The sequence below is a fragment of the Myiozetetes cayanensis genome, unplaced genomic scaffold (genome assembly GCF_022539395.1).
Source record: "Myiozetetes cayanensis isolate MyiCay16 unplaced genomic scaffold, myiCay2020 scf12, whole genome shotgun sequence".
Classification (NCBI taxonomy): Eukaryota; Metazoa; Chordata; class Aves; order Passeriformes; family Tyrannidae; genus Myiozetetes; species Myiozetetes cayanensis.
In genome coordinates this window covers 17,312,350-17,327,619 of record NW_026086826.1, presented here as the reverse complement: position 1 = coordinate 17,327,619, position 15,270 = coordinate 17,312,350, and positions in this window count along the sequence as shown.

Below are 15,270 nucleotides of genomic sequence, written 5' to 3'. Positions count from 1 at the left end.
TGTCATGTAGGTCTGTTTACCAATACCCCATAATGGCTTTTAAGTCGATGCTGTCTCTGTGTTCGTCTAGTTTTCCTGCTACATGAATGGTAATTTTTGTCTACAAATAAATATGGGAATTTGTATGAATGTAACATTTCCTTTAAGGAAACTTTGTGTAGTTTTCTAAATTGTAAGCAACAAAGTCTTTTTCTAGCACAACAGACTTTATTTCCTGTATGCTAGCAGTGAAGTCCCTTGTGAATCCTTAGAGTATAAAGGAAACAGTTATATTAAGTTGGCTTCATGACAGTTTGTACTCTACAGCCTTCCAAAACCCCCAAAGCATTAAACCAGTGTCATTTTTCCTTTGGTCTTGTCAAAGCTGTCCTTATAATCTGTTGTGCACCTTTTGAAAATTGTTGCTCAGTTCTTAAGATAAATCAAAAGGTGACAAGTGTCATGCTACAGGCACAATACTTACCAATTTAAGAAGTACTTTCTTCAAAGCTTATGTGCAAAAAGCCTTACCAAGTCTACATCAAACAGAGTAAACTGTCAATTGGGAAAACAACAGGTTCAAGCTCTGCAATATAGAAAAAATGTTACTGTCAGTAATAAGGGAAGGAACAGAGTTTCCCTCTCTTTTCCTGATACAATGAATCTGACTTTCAGTATATCCTGTTTTCTAAATTTAAGCACCTTACTTTCAGCAGTACAAGCTCTTAAGCAGCAGTACATGCTCTTAAGACTTTGCCATGGAAAATAGTATTCTGTACACTGGAACAGCTTTTAAAAGGTATTTTGTTGGAGCTAAGTGTATGAAAGCGTCCTTTAGCATTTCACATTCATCTGGTGCAATGTAATCCTACACACTATCCCACCTATAAAGCGATATAAACACATCTGTTATCTGTACACACACAGAGCTATGTGGTTGGCTGCAGAAACACATACAAAGAAAACAGCTCAAAGAAAATTAGAAACGCCCAGCACAGCGCCCAGCCTGGCTCTGGTGAAGCCAACAGCAGCTCCTCGCGCTGCCGCAGGAGGAGGCTCGCTCTAGGAAGCCTTTTCCTCAGTATCTGATACAAAACATTGCAGCAGCTATTCTGGGAGGGAATGGGGGGATGTGGAATTCAGCTGAACAGAAACAGTGGTTCCTGCTGTTAGGAAACAAGGGTCCAGAGAAATAGTCTGCTTTATGCAGAAAATCCTTAGAAATCGTCTGAAAACATCATGCAGAAAACTACTGCCGGGATATTGCGAGGCCCTGTGGGGAAGGCAGTCATTATAACCTGTCCAACAGGCTTAATAATCCTCATCATAAGTAGAGTCCCTTGATGTGGTCACATGTGAGCTCAGAACAGGGAGTTCTTGTGGTTTTTAACTGAGATTATGTCTGATATTAAAGAGCAGTTAATAGGTTAAGGCTATGTGAGAAGGACTTTGTGCACCACATACCGAGGTCCTTGAAAATTACTTGGCTGAAGTAAATCTGATGTGTGCAAGGGCTTTCTTTCTTCCCCTGAACTGGAGAGAGGACTATCTTATCGTGACTTTCTGCACAGTTACAGATAGTTTGATAAACTGGAGATACGGTGGGCTTTATTATGGCTAATGGTAGTTTATTTTAGATTAGTGCTTTCTGTGCTGAATCTTGCTTTGAATCTTGCTTTCTGTTTTGCAAGGGAACTAGAGTAGAGGGGAAGAGGACAGAGGCAGCCTCTTCCTCTGCTCTGGATAAGGGGCAACAGCACAGGATCAATGCCCGGAGGCTTAGAGAAGCATGAGAAGAGAAAGGCAATGAATGCTTCCATTCATGCACCACATCCCGTGCCTGAATAGCCTGCTGGCCTAACAGTGAGGCAGCCAAGGCTCAGACAGCACCGAGTTCACATGCTGCTTCTGCTTAGAGCAAAGCAGAAGGTAGCACATCCTTATCCTGCTCTGGATTTATACCTCAGTGAAAGCATCTCTGACTGCTCAGTTACTCCCTTAGAGCCCTGCCCAGGGCAGGATTTTGGGATTTGGTGTGCTTTCAGACTGTGGGTTCATAAACTTTGTACCTCTGCCTTTGAACACTGGGGAGTTCCAGGGATTTTCTTCCACCTGTCACCTGCATGGCAATGATAACTGCCAAAAGAAAGCCTGTTCAGACTTGTAACCTCCCATGTAAACACTCTGAAGGTAACATGGATTTCTTCACGAGAGGCTGTTCTGAAAAACTGAATTGCTCCAGGCCATCTGATGTGGAGGAGTCTTATTTTCAAGGACTTGGGAAGACTTTTCCCCTTTACTTCACTGCCAGCCTTTCTGGGGGGCAAAGTCAAGAGAATCTCTGCCTGTGTTCCCCAAACAGCATGTCTTTTACTCTGTTTGGTCAGCCTTGGAGACACATCTTAAAGTAGCACATATGAAGTGGTTTTCAATCCAGATACTTGACTATGAGAGGGTGGGATGGAACCCGTTCCCTTGTATTGCTATTTTCCTTACTGGCTAAAGTGCCTACTTGGGTTAAGAACATTTACTTTTTGGCAGTTTAGAATTAGCTCTAGCAAGAAACTTGGATTAGAAATGATCCAGAAGACTGTAAAGTGAAAGAGGTAGAACTGCTCTGGAGAGCTCAGAAATGAGAAGATCACAGTCTAACTCTGGCCAAAGCCTTCAACAAAACACTGCATCTCAGCCATAGGGGACAGTACAGAGAAAAAGAGTTCCCGGCTTGAATTCTCTTGAAGGAAATCTTCTTATCAGCTCCACTGACTTTTCCTTGAAAAGATTATCTCAAATAACTGCTAGTTCTCTCCAAAAGCACAGAGGAGCCGAAGTAAACTAGCATTTTGTTATTGAGTAGCTCTTTCTTATCTTTTGTTTTTAGTAGGTGGGTACAACCAAACAGTCAATTGTTCTAGGGGAAAACTGTATTCTTCCTGCTCCCAGCATGGAACAGAAGGCAGCCCTTCCAGGGTCTGTCCAAAGACTTAAAGGTCACTAACTGGATTCCTGAAGTTTAGATTCTTGGGTTTTGATGTGTCTCATTTTTTCCCTTAAATATTAACATTGTGGCAAACACATTTGCACTATGTGCATGAGGGACATTTGGAGTGAAATACATTACTTTTTTTTTCTCCATTTCCAAAAAAGGAAACCATAATATCTTACAGATTTAAACCAAAATGGAGAAGAAATATATTCTTACAGAAAACAAATATGACTTTATGGAAATACCATCATGAAAATTGGCAAAGATTCAAAAGAGAACAGAAGGCATCCAGAAATTCTCTCCCCAAGTCCTAGCCTGGAAGCCAAATTCTAAATGAGTTTTAGTTATCAAATTGTTTTATCTAGATATGCATTAATCGACAAATATTAAATATTCAGTTGTTTCTCTTTGGCCTGGTTGTCTTCTAATGGAGAGTATATAATGTATATTAGTATACATTAAAAACCAGGTTAATTTTATTTTAGAAAAGAAGGAAGGAAAGGTAAATGAGGAGAATCAGTTAGACTGTAATAAAATAACTATGTAAGAAAAATATTGACTCCTGATAAAAAACAGCTTAAGAGATTATTTCCACATTATACAAAAAGAAAGCAGAACAGACTGATCTACTTTTAGCCAGTGATTCAAATTTCTTACAACTCAGCAGTGACCATTCCAATAAAGTTACGCTGTTCTGTAACATTTTGCAAGACATTAAGGATTTCTGGAGACAGTACTCAAAGTCCCAAAAACAAGTTCCAGAGTTGTACTCCCACAATTCTTCGCACACCTGTTTTCCATGTAAAAACACCCTGTCAAAACATAGGACAGTTAATGCCTTGAAACAAAAGATTGCTGTATACAAATAGTACATAGAACATTTTAGACATACAAATCACGCTTCTAAAACAAAAGATCCTCTTATATCTGTGCAAGGGGCCACAGAGTATACAGAGATCTGGTGTGACCGACTTTTCCATCCTTTTCTCACCCTCAAATAAGCTTATCATTGTGCCTTAGCCAAAAACCCCAGGATTAGCTCGGTTGGTTAAAACCTAGTGCTAATAACACCAAGGTTGTGGGTTTGATCCCTGTATGGGCCATTCACCAAAGAGTTGGACTCAACGATCCTGTGGATCCCTTCCAACTCAGAGTGTTTTGTGAAACTTCATCCAGGCAGCAGCCAGTTTCCCCGAGACATATAGGAGAGAAAGTATGCTGTCTACATGGAAGAGTATCTCAGTTAGGGAGTGGCACTTGCACAAAATCCTTTACCTTTTTTAGTACCAAGTGGCACAATCCAGTTGAACACATTTTAACCCCACAATTCAGTCCTTAGCAAATAGCACAAAAGACTCGCTGTCACCATTTCTAGCAACTGTTCTCTTACATCTTAACGGAAATGAAGGGTTTTAACAGACCCTGCCTTCACGTTTGCTCCACATTGCATACACAGTACTTGTGCTTCTCTTCAAATCATGGTTGTGTTGCCTTTCTCCCTCCTGATCACACCTGAAATCCAGCATGGTGGGCTGTGGAGTTAGTGCAACAGATACAAGCTGCTGATCTGACAGTGCTTTTAGCTCTCTAATGGAACTTCTCTCCCAGCTGGAGGCACTGGACATGACTGCAAGTGTACAAGGACTGTAACCATGGCAATCCCACTTTGCTTCTGGTAGTTGGTTTAGTAAAAGCCTGACACAGACTACTGTAGGTCATGTATGTCATAAATGTTGAGGCTTTAAAAGGTCACTTTTTAAAACTTGATTTAGGACTTACTGTGCAAATCAGAAACACATTTTTCTCTACCATTGGCTGTTTTAAGAAGTATAGCAGAGATAAGCACTAAAATTATCTTAATAAGTATTTTCTATAACAGATTGCAATGCCTCTTTTAACCTTACATAGATTAGAGCAAGTTGGATTCACACTGTCCCTGCAATGCATTTTACATGTTAACTTGGACACAGGGAGAGTCTTCCCTTCCAGTCAAGCAAGGGACATAAGAGCTCTGCTCACTGGGGTATGTATCAGAGAGTTACCAGCATTAGGAATAGATCATACAACATTTAATCTACATTTTCAGACTGGCTTCAGGAAACCAGTTTGTGTAAGTAATTATGAGCTGGTTGCTGACTTCAGTGTTTAAGAAGACCAGTCCCCCAAAAACATTAGTTTTTAATTTTCGTTTCACAAAAAACAGTCTTCCATTCATTAACAATGCTATGTGAATGAAGGACTGCTTACATGTGATGGACACACAAGAATCATTTAACTGAAGCTTATGTAGTTGGCCACAGAGTAATGTGCTGGGAGGATGGTGTCTATGGGATGTGACAAAAAGACACAGTTCAGAAATTTTACAACAGAAAATGAGAGCTTTCAAAAAAATGTACATTTGAAGAAAACCGAGTTGTATTTTTGTACTAGATCTGACAGCCATGGAAGCTGGAAAACTGCCAGTAGTGGTTATTGCTAGGCAGAGCACAAGCAAGCACTGTGTAAGGGGTTTGAAGAAGCTCCCTGGCCCTCAGTCAGTACTTTGATACGTGGCTCCTTTTCCTGGCCCGTGCTGGGGTCACATGCTGTGCTGGTAAACTCCTGGTTGTTCTAGGAGGTGGGAGAGGGCCTAGGAAAGTAAGCATTGAGCCCTCAGGTTGTTTGAGGCACAAACTGAACCAAGACCTTCCTGAAACTTGGATTTGACTTCTTCCAATCACCCTTACTTCCTGATGGCATAATGGTAGTCCCATGACCAGTATTGTTGAAATCAATAGGAAGTACCAGGGGCAGAGGTCATCTTACAGAAACTACTTGGTAAGGGACAGAATGTTGCAGAAGAATTTAAGAAAACCAGTAGCTTTCACTGTAATAGCTTTGGATAGCATTTTTCCTCTGCATTGCTGCTTCATGCTGCAATGGCAATGGAGGAGGAAATGAAAGTGGCATGTGATACACCAAGATCAACATTTGTTGACATGCTTATGCAAACTCAGGTGACTTCTGCACAGTGTAAAATTTAACATTTAGAATTTCTTACCTCTGTTTTACTTCCTCACCCCAAAATTTTAACATGTTTTATAATCCAGGTAATGGACAGAATGGACAGAAATATGCATGCAATAGAAATAAGAAATCTCACATTTAGTTGTGCCAGTGATAGGCTTTAACCCTGCATGCATGTATAAAAAGATGTATCTGTTGACTGATAACATCAGTTTTACACATACCTTGTGTTATCTTTGCTCATACCTGAGGAACAAAGCTAAGTGAGATGTTTGACATGTTTGTTTTTCTCTAACTAGAGACTAGGGGCAATAATAAAATTCAACAGACAAAATGGGGGAAGTGAGGGGTCTCTCCTAGGAATGTTGCATGTTTCAGACCACTTATAAGACTATCAATTAAGATATTTATGCATATTAAACAAGTCTGTCATAAACTGATGAATTAATTAATGGTAGCACAGACACAGAATGGGGAGGGTTAATACAAAAATCAGGTGTTGATTCATGACTATGCAATGAAATGACCTTCTGGACTGACATGCTCAAAGAGATTCTATATAAACTTAAGAAGAAGAGAAAGAGAATATTCTTAGGTGGATTAAATTGTCCTTGCACTATGCAGCAGATAACTTTTAAAGGAGTCCATAACACAAAGTTATAGTATGTTTTTTTAATATTGAGGTTTAAGAAGTATTTTAGACCATGTAGTAAAGTTGCTGTGCATAATCCTGCCCCTTCTATGCATTGGTGTACAGTAGGGTCTTTAAAAAAAGAAAAGAAAACAACAAAAACCCAAAACTAAAGCAGAACAAAAAAATAACAAAAACACAAACAAAACCACCAAACAAACAAAAACCAAACAAGCCTCTATTTGGTTTAAGAACGAGTGGATATTTGTAATGTTATATCAACAGTCAGATCTGCTCAGTTAGCATTACTGTAAATTCTACTTTCAGCTGCCAGTAGTTTGGCAGTTAGAGTTTCCTGCTTTATTGTTAAACACTGCAATTGAACTCTGCTGCTTTTCATTTTTGATCCAGCTTGGGATGTCAGATGACACCAAAATGAATGTCCTAACCTCTAATTCAGTGGCTTAAAGGATATCTCCCCAACAAACACTGCCAAGATGAAATCCAGAAATTATTATTCAGCAGCAGTAAACAAGGCCTGTTTTTGCAGGCAACCATTTGTAAAAAAGCAAGCATGACAGCTGGGAATTATAGTTAAATGGGTTTTTTTATATCCACACTGAAAAGCAGAATATTAAATGCAATGCTGCTATATTTGCAAGGAAGCACTTATGTGATATCTTAGCAGCTCTGCATTAATATTTGTAATAATTCCTTAAAAAAAGTAACCTTGCAATTGGGTACATTAAGTCAGATTTTGCAGTGTAGTTAGATACAAAATAGATACCTTCAAAAATTATTGGTGGAAGGATCTCCACTCTTCTGTTACTTAGAGGCAGCAGATGACCACTGACAAGTAAAGGTAATTATGTAAGAGCACAGTCACAATTCTAACCATATTTTTCATTTAATTCCAGACTAGATATAATTCATGAAAATCTTAATCTAAGTTTTTCCTTGAAAGCAAGAATGGGGTTAGAATATGAAGGCTGAGGAAATATAGAGAGAGCTGCTTTCATGTAATGTACTACCTTGGAAAGACTGAACAGGTAGTTCTGAGACGAAAGAAATTATTACTGCTGCCTTGTTCCCCTAACACACCTCCCAGCCCACCAAGTTCTTTCAGGTTTATTGAATATTCAGAATATATAACACAGAGCAATTAAGGTTTTATACTATGTAGACTGAATTTGCAACTGGTGCTGAACTGTGCTAGCTGTGATGTAGTCAGAATTTCTACAATATGTTCATTTGACGAGATTTCCCTCTGAAGAAAATTTATTATGGAATGCAGATACAAAATAAAGTTGTGTCTGTTTACTTACAGTTTTAACCTCCATAATCAGAATTTTTCATTGTGTTTACAAGTAAACTTTACCAGTACTTTCAACTGGCGTGCAGCTCTTGCTCCACCCCACACTCCCCTTTTGGAGATGGGTCAATACATGTGGGAACTGCAGGTACAGGTCTGAACCATCCCCAACTGCATTTACTACTGGGCAGGCAAACCTGGCATATACAAAGTCATCATATTAATATCACTGGAATCACTGGAATTTAAAACAATAGGTATTACTTGCCTTAACACTTAAGCAGATAACTACTTTAAGTATTAAATCTTTATTCCTGTGCAGGGGAAAAAAAAAAAAAAAAAAAAAAGGGGGAAGGGAATAATTCCCCAGAGCACCAAAAAACCCCAAATCAAAACAAACAAGTAAAAAAAAAAAAAAAAAAACACCAAAACAAAAAAAAAGCCTCAAAAAACCAAAACCCACACTCAACATCTTCTGGAAAGTCTGAAGTTCTGTGGGATGCAATGCAAGCATAAAATAGACAAGATTAATGATCTGGGATAAAGTGGCTAAAAACCTCAGCATTCTGTATTCTGGTACAGTCTCAGTTATCTGAGCATCAGCTATTCCTAATTCCCTTCTCTCCCCCCCAAGTCTGAATCACATCCTCTGACATGTACTGAAGTACATTAACAGTGACACGGATTATTTGAAACCTCTCTTATTCAAACAGATTTGGGATGTGAACTATTGTAATAACCAAGTCTCTCCGCCATGGTAGCCAGCCTCTGGCTAAATACCACTGTATCTCAGCTAGTCACTCATGTGTAACACTCAGCAGTCTTTGCTTCTTTGCACCATTTCAGTCCCAAATGACCCTATAAAACACTCTGAGGGTCACTTGCTGTGTACTGGTTTGCTCTTGAAATTATATTAACTTCTAAGTAAAGCTGTGCTGTGAAATTTCATTGAAGGATAATAAACTAAAGTTAACAAAAAGGCAAGAACCACCACATTTTCTTAAGCTTGTAAGAATACCATGTAAGAGGTGGAATATATTTCTGATGAGGAATTAGTCTCATTTAGAAAATACTGCCTAGATAATTAAAATTTCTAGTTTTTTCTATATTCAGATTTTTATTATTGACAAGAGTATTACTAGGTAATTAACCAGCCTTTTACAATATCATCACTGCTGAAGCATGCTCTTGTTTCAATAAGTCAGTGTGAAGATTTTAACTATTCAAAAAACTGATCAGTTCATAGACCAATACATTTTAATTATTTTGTGTTTGGCATCCAAATAAATATATTTGAACAATGCAACATGAAGTTGCATTAAAAAGTTACCACTTACAATTTTAAATCGATTCTCTTCTGAGGTTATCATTGGGGAACACAAGGGAGGATGAAGAAAGAAATCAGTGTAACGCATCAGTCCTTGAAAGACATGAATTTGTCCAGACCCTGTTAAGACTTGCACTCAAACAGAAGCAAGAAAAACAAGATCAAGCAGCATAAGAATCAAGTTTGGGGATTCAGGAAGGGAGATAAAGTGTTGAAATCAATCTCAGATCATGCTGAGGAGGTATCAGCCAAATGGTAAATATAATAGATTCTTCTGCATCCTGGAGAGACAGAAGTTGCTTGTTTAAAATATATATGTGAAAATTTATATTTTGTATGTATATATATAAAGTGAAGTGGTAGCTAAAAGCCAGTAATTCTGGAAGCACAAAATATCACAAAGGAGCAGTTCTGGTAATATACTATATCCCTGAAGGCATTTCCTTTGCATATTTTGCTATATTGTTCTTGCAGGTAAACATCACTGTGAAATAAAACTGATGGCTGTTGTTATTTAGCTTGCTGACAGATGGAATCAAACACTTCAGTACCTGTATGCTGACAACACAGACTATCTGCAAGTGTTTTAGGTCCTACATGGAGAAGTGAAGCCATCAAATAAGAGGGAGAAATGGCCCTCTGACCTACCTGCTGCAAGCCAACAGACTGCTGTTCCAGTGCTTGAGGAACATAACTGTAAAATATGTCAGGCATTTTGATTGCACAGCAAGCAATCTGAAGGCCTTTGTTACCTTCTGCTTGTGTACTGGTTTTGGCAAGTTAAAAACCAACACCAGCAGCAAGCTTATCACCCGGTCAGGCAGAAGGCAGGGAGGGGCATCTGACAACACAGGACCCCCCAACGCTTAATCAACACTAATCAGGTCGCAGGCAAATTATATTTGTATTCTTTTTTTTTCCTATATTATCAAGGAACATACTTCTGCATTCCACTGTTCTTCTAGCTATAGTCCCACTGATAAGAATGCAGCCATCACATTTTAAGAGAAGGTCATAAATCTCAAATAAAAATGAAAAAAGGAGAACAGTCTGCTTTAAGCTTATTTATCAACAGCTAGTACAACTAGATAACAGAAACCCCACTATTTTCATAAAAGTGTGGACAACAGAAGATGACATCAGTGTTAGAATTAATGAAAAAGTGATGGATTAAAAAAAACATTTAGATATTTTAACAAACAGAATATATTGTTTTGCTTTAAATAAAGCCTAATCTCTAAAAATACAGACATGTAGATAAGTCTTTCTCTTCAGCAAATTATTTTATCATAAACATGAATAATATTTATGTCCTTAAAAATTTGGCACAAAGGGGAATATTTCCCAAAATTAAGACTTGTCTCCCAGTATTACAGCTGTAAGAACTGAAGCTTAAAATCTCTTTTCAAATGAGGGATTTGCACCACAACACCCTTTCAAGAGAAGTCTGGGTTTATATTTCTTTTTTGCTGCAGTATTTTAGGTTTGGTTCTATGCAATTCTCTGAGCATTTTGGCATCATGTGCATCTCTGAAGACATCTCCATATAAGGGAATTTACTCAAGCAACATAGGGAAAACACAGAACACAGATATCAGATAATAATTCCATCAAGGCTGAATTTGGCCCTATGATTCAGTTTGTGGTATTTGAAAGAAGTCTGCGGACTTAGTTTTTCCAGATGTTGATTTTAGACACTTGCAAGCTGGCCTTTTAGGTAGAATTAATGACTGTCAAGAAAATGTTGTCTTCTGTAGTCTGGTACAGAGGAAAGAGGAGTGGGCTATAAACACCTCATAGTGCCTGAAATTGTTCTACAAGGCAAGAGGATATCCCATGGGATGAGAATAATCTGTGAAAGTAGTTGAGAAGCAATACAGCACACATACAGAATGGCATATTTAATTAAAGTACCAAAGGTAATGCTGCATACCTCCACAATCTTCCAAAGTAATTAGCAGTATCAGCCCTGCAATGTTTTCAGCAGGTATTTGAGGCAACATATGAACAAAGATTATATGCGCTTACCTAAGACATGTATTATTTTCAAAAGGAATCATAGTAAATGAAAGATTAAGGACAGTTTTGGGTAGTGCTAAGGTTCTTCTATGGAGTTCTTGTTTTGCAGTTTCAGTGCTACTGAATATTGTACTAATATTTGGTCTTAACTCGCATCAACCATCAGGGAGATGCAAGTCTTACTAGAGTCACAAGTTGTATTTATCCTACAGCAGTTTAATAACTTTAGTCACAGAAGTTAATTAGGCTAAAACATTACTGAGTGTTAGTGTCACTACCACCCTGGGACAGGCCATTTCACAACACGGCAGTAGTTAACACACCTACGTGGGACAGGACAGCCTGGGAAAGACTCCCCCAAGTTCAAGAGAATTGCAAAAGGGCTTAGTTAGCTCCTTGCCTCTTAGCTGAAGCACATCAAAGGGAAAGTGAGCAGTACAACCTTCTTTTTGCCTCACCAGATCAGTACACTAACTCACTAGTATTTTTTCTCCTCAGTCGCTAGGAAATAACATAGTTGTAACTCCCCTGTCAGTTACCTGCAGGCCGGTGAGCTCCATCGATGGCAGTGCAGTGCAGGACCCCCTCCTCACCAGTCACCTCCTGCCCATACCAAGCTAGCACAACACCCTGCTTTGACTTCTTCCTGTGCTCCAGTACTTCCAAGCACTGTAGCTCCCACCTCCCACCCAGGAACCTACTCCTCTGCTCCAGGCAAAATCACACCCATGACCACAGGCACACACCCAGTGGTCTATTTCTTCATCTGCTGCTACCCAGCACCATGGCTGGTACTGCTGTCCTCCCCAATTCAGAACCCTACTCCCTTCCTCAGATCAGCCACACCACTCACCCAAGCCTTCCCTCATATATCACCCTTCGGAGCTGGCAAATTCTCTTCCTCCACAGTTTAGCTCTTCCAAACAAACTCCCTCTATCCTTCAGGGAAATCATCCCACTCCTTGTCAGCTGAGCCGGTTGATTAAACCAAGGCCCTTTATCACATTCAGATGGGTAGGAATGAGACAATGCTCCACCTCAGACATGGCTACACTCCACTCCATGTGTAGGACTCACCAGTCACCTCCTTGCACATCTTCAATCATCGAGCAGAACACAGAAATCACAGCATGTGATTTCTTATTTGATAGTTTGATTGAGCTATGTTAATTCTATAGATTATGGTGGAATTACACACGGGATAATTTAAATTCAGGGAGTTTAATAGGACTACACATATGCTTATAATAATTCATGTGTGAGAATATTTGTAAGATTATGGTTGATGTTTCCAAGAAAACAGACTTAGTCTCTTCAGAGCTTTTTCTCTAGTTTCTGACTGAAGTCATCAGCGCGTGTTTATGATATTACATGTGGTGGCTGAAGAAGTTATTACAATGTCACAAAGAGGATTATGGTTTCAGGTGGGGAATAGTTCTTTTGCAAATCCTCTTTCCATACACACAGCCTTAGTAATAAGAACTGGAGAAAAATAGGGCAAAGATAAGAGATTTACCCATAATGAGCCAGATTGCCCAGTATGCTCCTGCTGCTTTGTACTGCACTGATGGGCTTAAATTTGCTTTGTGTCATCAGAGTGATGCAAAACAGAATGTGTTTTTAACTACACTCAAATATTTATTGTACAACCTTTTCTGCAGGGTGTAAGCATGCTACTGATCACAAAATAAAAGGCAGCAATCACCCCCAAAAATGGCAGTTTTCTTATCAGATGTTCAGTATCAGCATAAGGAGCCCCTGGTGGTCTAGTGGTAAGGGCGCGGCGCTATCACCGCCGAGACCCGGGTTCGATTCCCGGTCAGGGCCACTCCCGGGCAGGTGGGGCTCGTTAGCCCTTAAAGGCAACCCACCTACGTCCTAAGGACCTCGCTGCCACCGTCCAAGCTCGCTTGGCCCCGGCAGATGAACCTTAGGATTAAAGGGTGGGCTCAGTTCCGTGCACACTGTGTCTCACCTAAAAAATCCAATGCGCAGGCTGGAAGGTGTAAAGACCTTCCCCGGATCTTCACTCGTGAAGACTGGCCATTATTATCAGCATAAAAACAACAAATGGTATTTGTGCCCTGCTCAGATGATGTATAAAACCCACAAACTACAGGATTTATTTGAGTATAATTTAAACCTGATTGTACAGCAAGAAAATAGTAGGCCATATTTTTGTCTGCTACTAATCAGGACCATTTTATTTCGAAATTGATGAAACATACAATTTATGGAGCTGAGAAAAGCATACCAATTGTAAATATCTCAAACTTCTCAAGCCACTGTGTACTGTAGCAAAAATGATTGAGAGCATTAACAAATAACATCCTGATCCAACTTTACTTAAGTCAATGGAAACATTTCCAAGTACTTTGGAGGATATTGAATCTAGTCCTAAATCACATGTTTTCTGAGGTCATGAGAGATGAGTTTATCCCAACATGAATGTCTGAAAACTAATGAACTTTCATTATGTTTACGTGAACCGCCATTTCCCTCACCCCATTCTTCAGTTTCCTGCTTCTCTTGCACAGTTTCCTTTTCCCAATGGGCAGTTTAGGCAGTTCTGCTTCCTTTAATTAGGAACAGCCCTGGCTGTTTTCCTTAGAGGCTATGCAGCGGAGAAGCGGTTTGAGCTGAGCTGATCCACAGCACCACAGCATAAAACAACCTCCTGGCTGCCCTGCGAGTTCCTCAGGACTGTTACAGCCCCACAGGGCTTCCACCGCAAGTCTTTTGAAAGAGCCCCGTTGGTTTCAGCTGGAGTTAGAACGTTTATTCCTGACTTTTTGCTACGAAATGGAAGCACAGAATTGTTCTTTCTGCCAGATACCAAGTAGGTGGCTAAGTGGGCCACAGCTCCAGCAGTCAGGCTCCAACAGCCTGCTGTGCCTTATCCTACTAGTCCTACCAGCAGATCATTTTACGATTATTGTTTTCAAATTTGTTAAAATTTAACTATATTTGTTGTATGCCTAGGGTTACACTAACACTGAAGGAAGCACAGTGCTGTATTTTCGGGTCAGTACTTTGTTCAATGGACCAAGTGTTCACTGTGTACTCGCTTTCCAGAGCAACTTCAGTGCCGAAGCCAGCCGTGGTCCACCGCTGGCTGCCAGGAAAGAACGCTCCCTGGGCTGGATCCCATGTAATCCCACTGGCACGCCCAGCACGCAAACCGTGTGTGTGCCCTGTGCCTTCCACAGAGGTTTGGGACTCCTACGGCTGAGCAGACTGGCCGCCCTCCGCAGTGGCCCCCAGCAGAGCCCTGCTCTGTCCATTAGTGCTTTATTTAATGCCGCAGGGAAGGGGCTGACCCGCACCAAAATCCGGAGGTGCTGGCTACCACGGGATCCAGGACCACAACGCGGAGCAGAGGAACCACGAGCTCGAAACGAGCATGAGCCCGTCGTCCCGCGACACCTTAATCTCACTTCGACGACTTGTGCACTTCTTCCCTCCCCCCTCTCGCCATCTCCCAGCGTTTTTCCAAGTTTCCTGAGATTCTGTAACCTTTGAAAGGAGCCTCAGAAGTTGCTCAGGCCCCGGGGCTGCGCACGGGAGCGATGCGAAGGAGCGGCCGAGGGCTCTCCCGGCAGCCAGCCCTGCCCGCGGTCGGTCCCCCTCCGCCCGGGTTCCCGAGAGGGTTCTGTGGCGGCGCGGGGAGCCCTCCGTCCCGCACCGTCCGGGAAGGGCCCGAGGGCGGGCATCGCCAGGAACGGAGTGCCACCGCCGCCCTCCCTGCGCCTCAGTGCCATCCTCCCAGCCCGGCGGGAGCTCCCCACCGGGTACCGGCCGCTCGCTGAGCGGGGCGGGGAGGCCGGGCAGCGCCGGACCGCGGCCGCCGTTCCCTCGCCGAGACCCCCCCTTCATCCCCCGGGGGCGCCGCGTGCCGCAGAAATCCGCGGCGGCGGCGCATTCCGCGGCGGCGGCCCCCGCTGGCCAAGGATTCCTTCCCGCTGACGTCCCCCCTCTCCGCTCCGCTCCCCGCCCCGGCCGGACCCCCG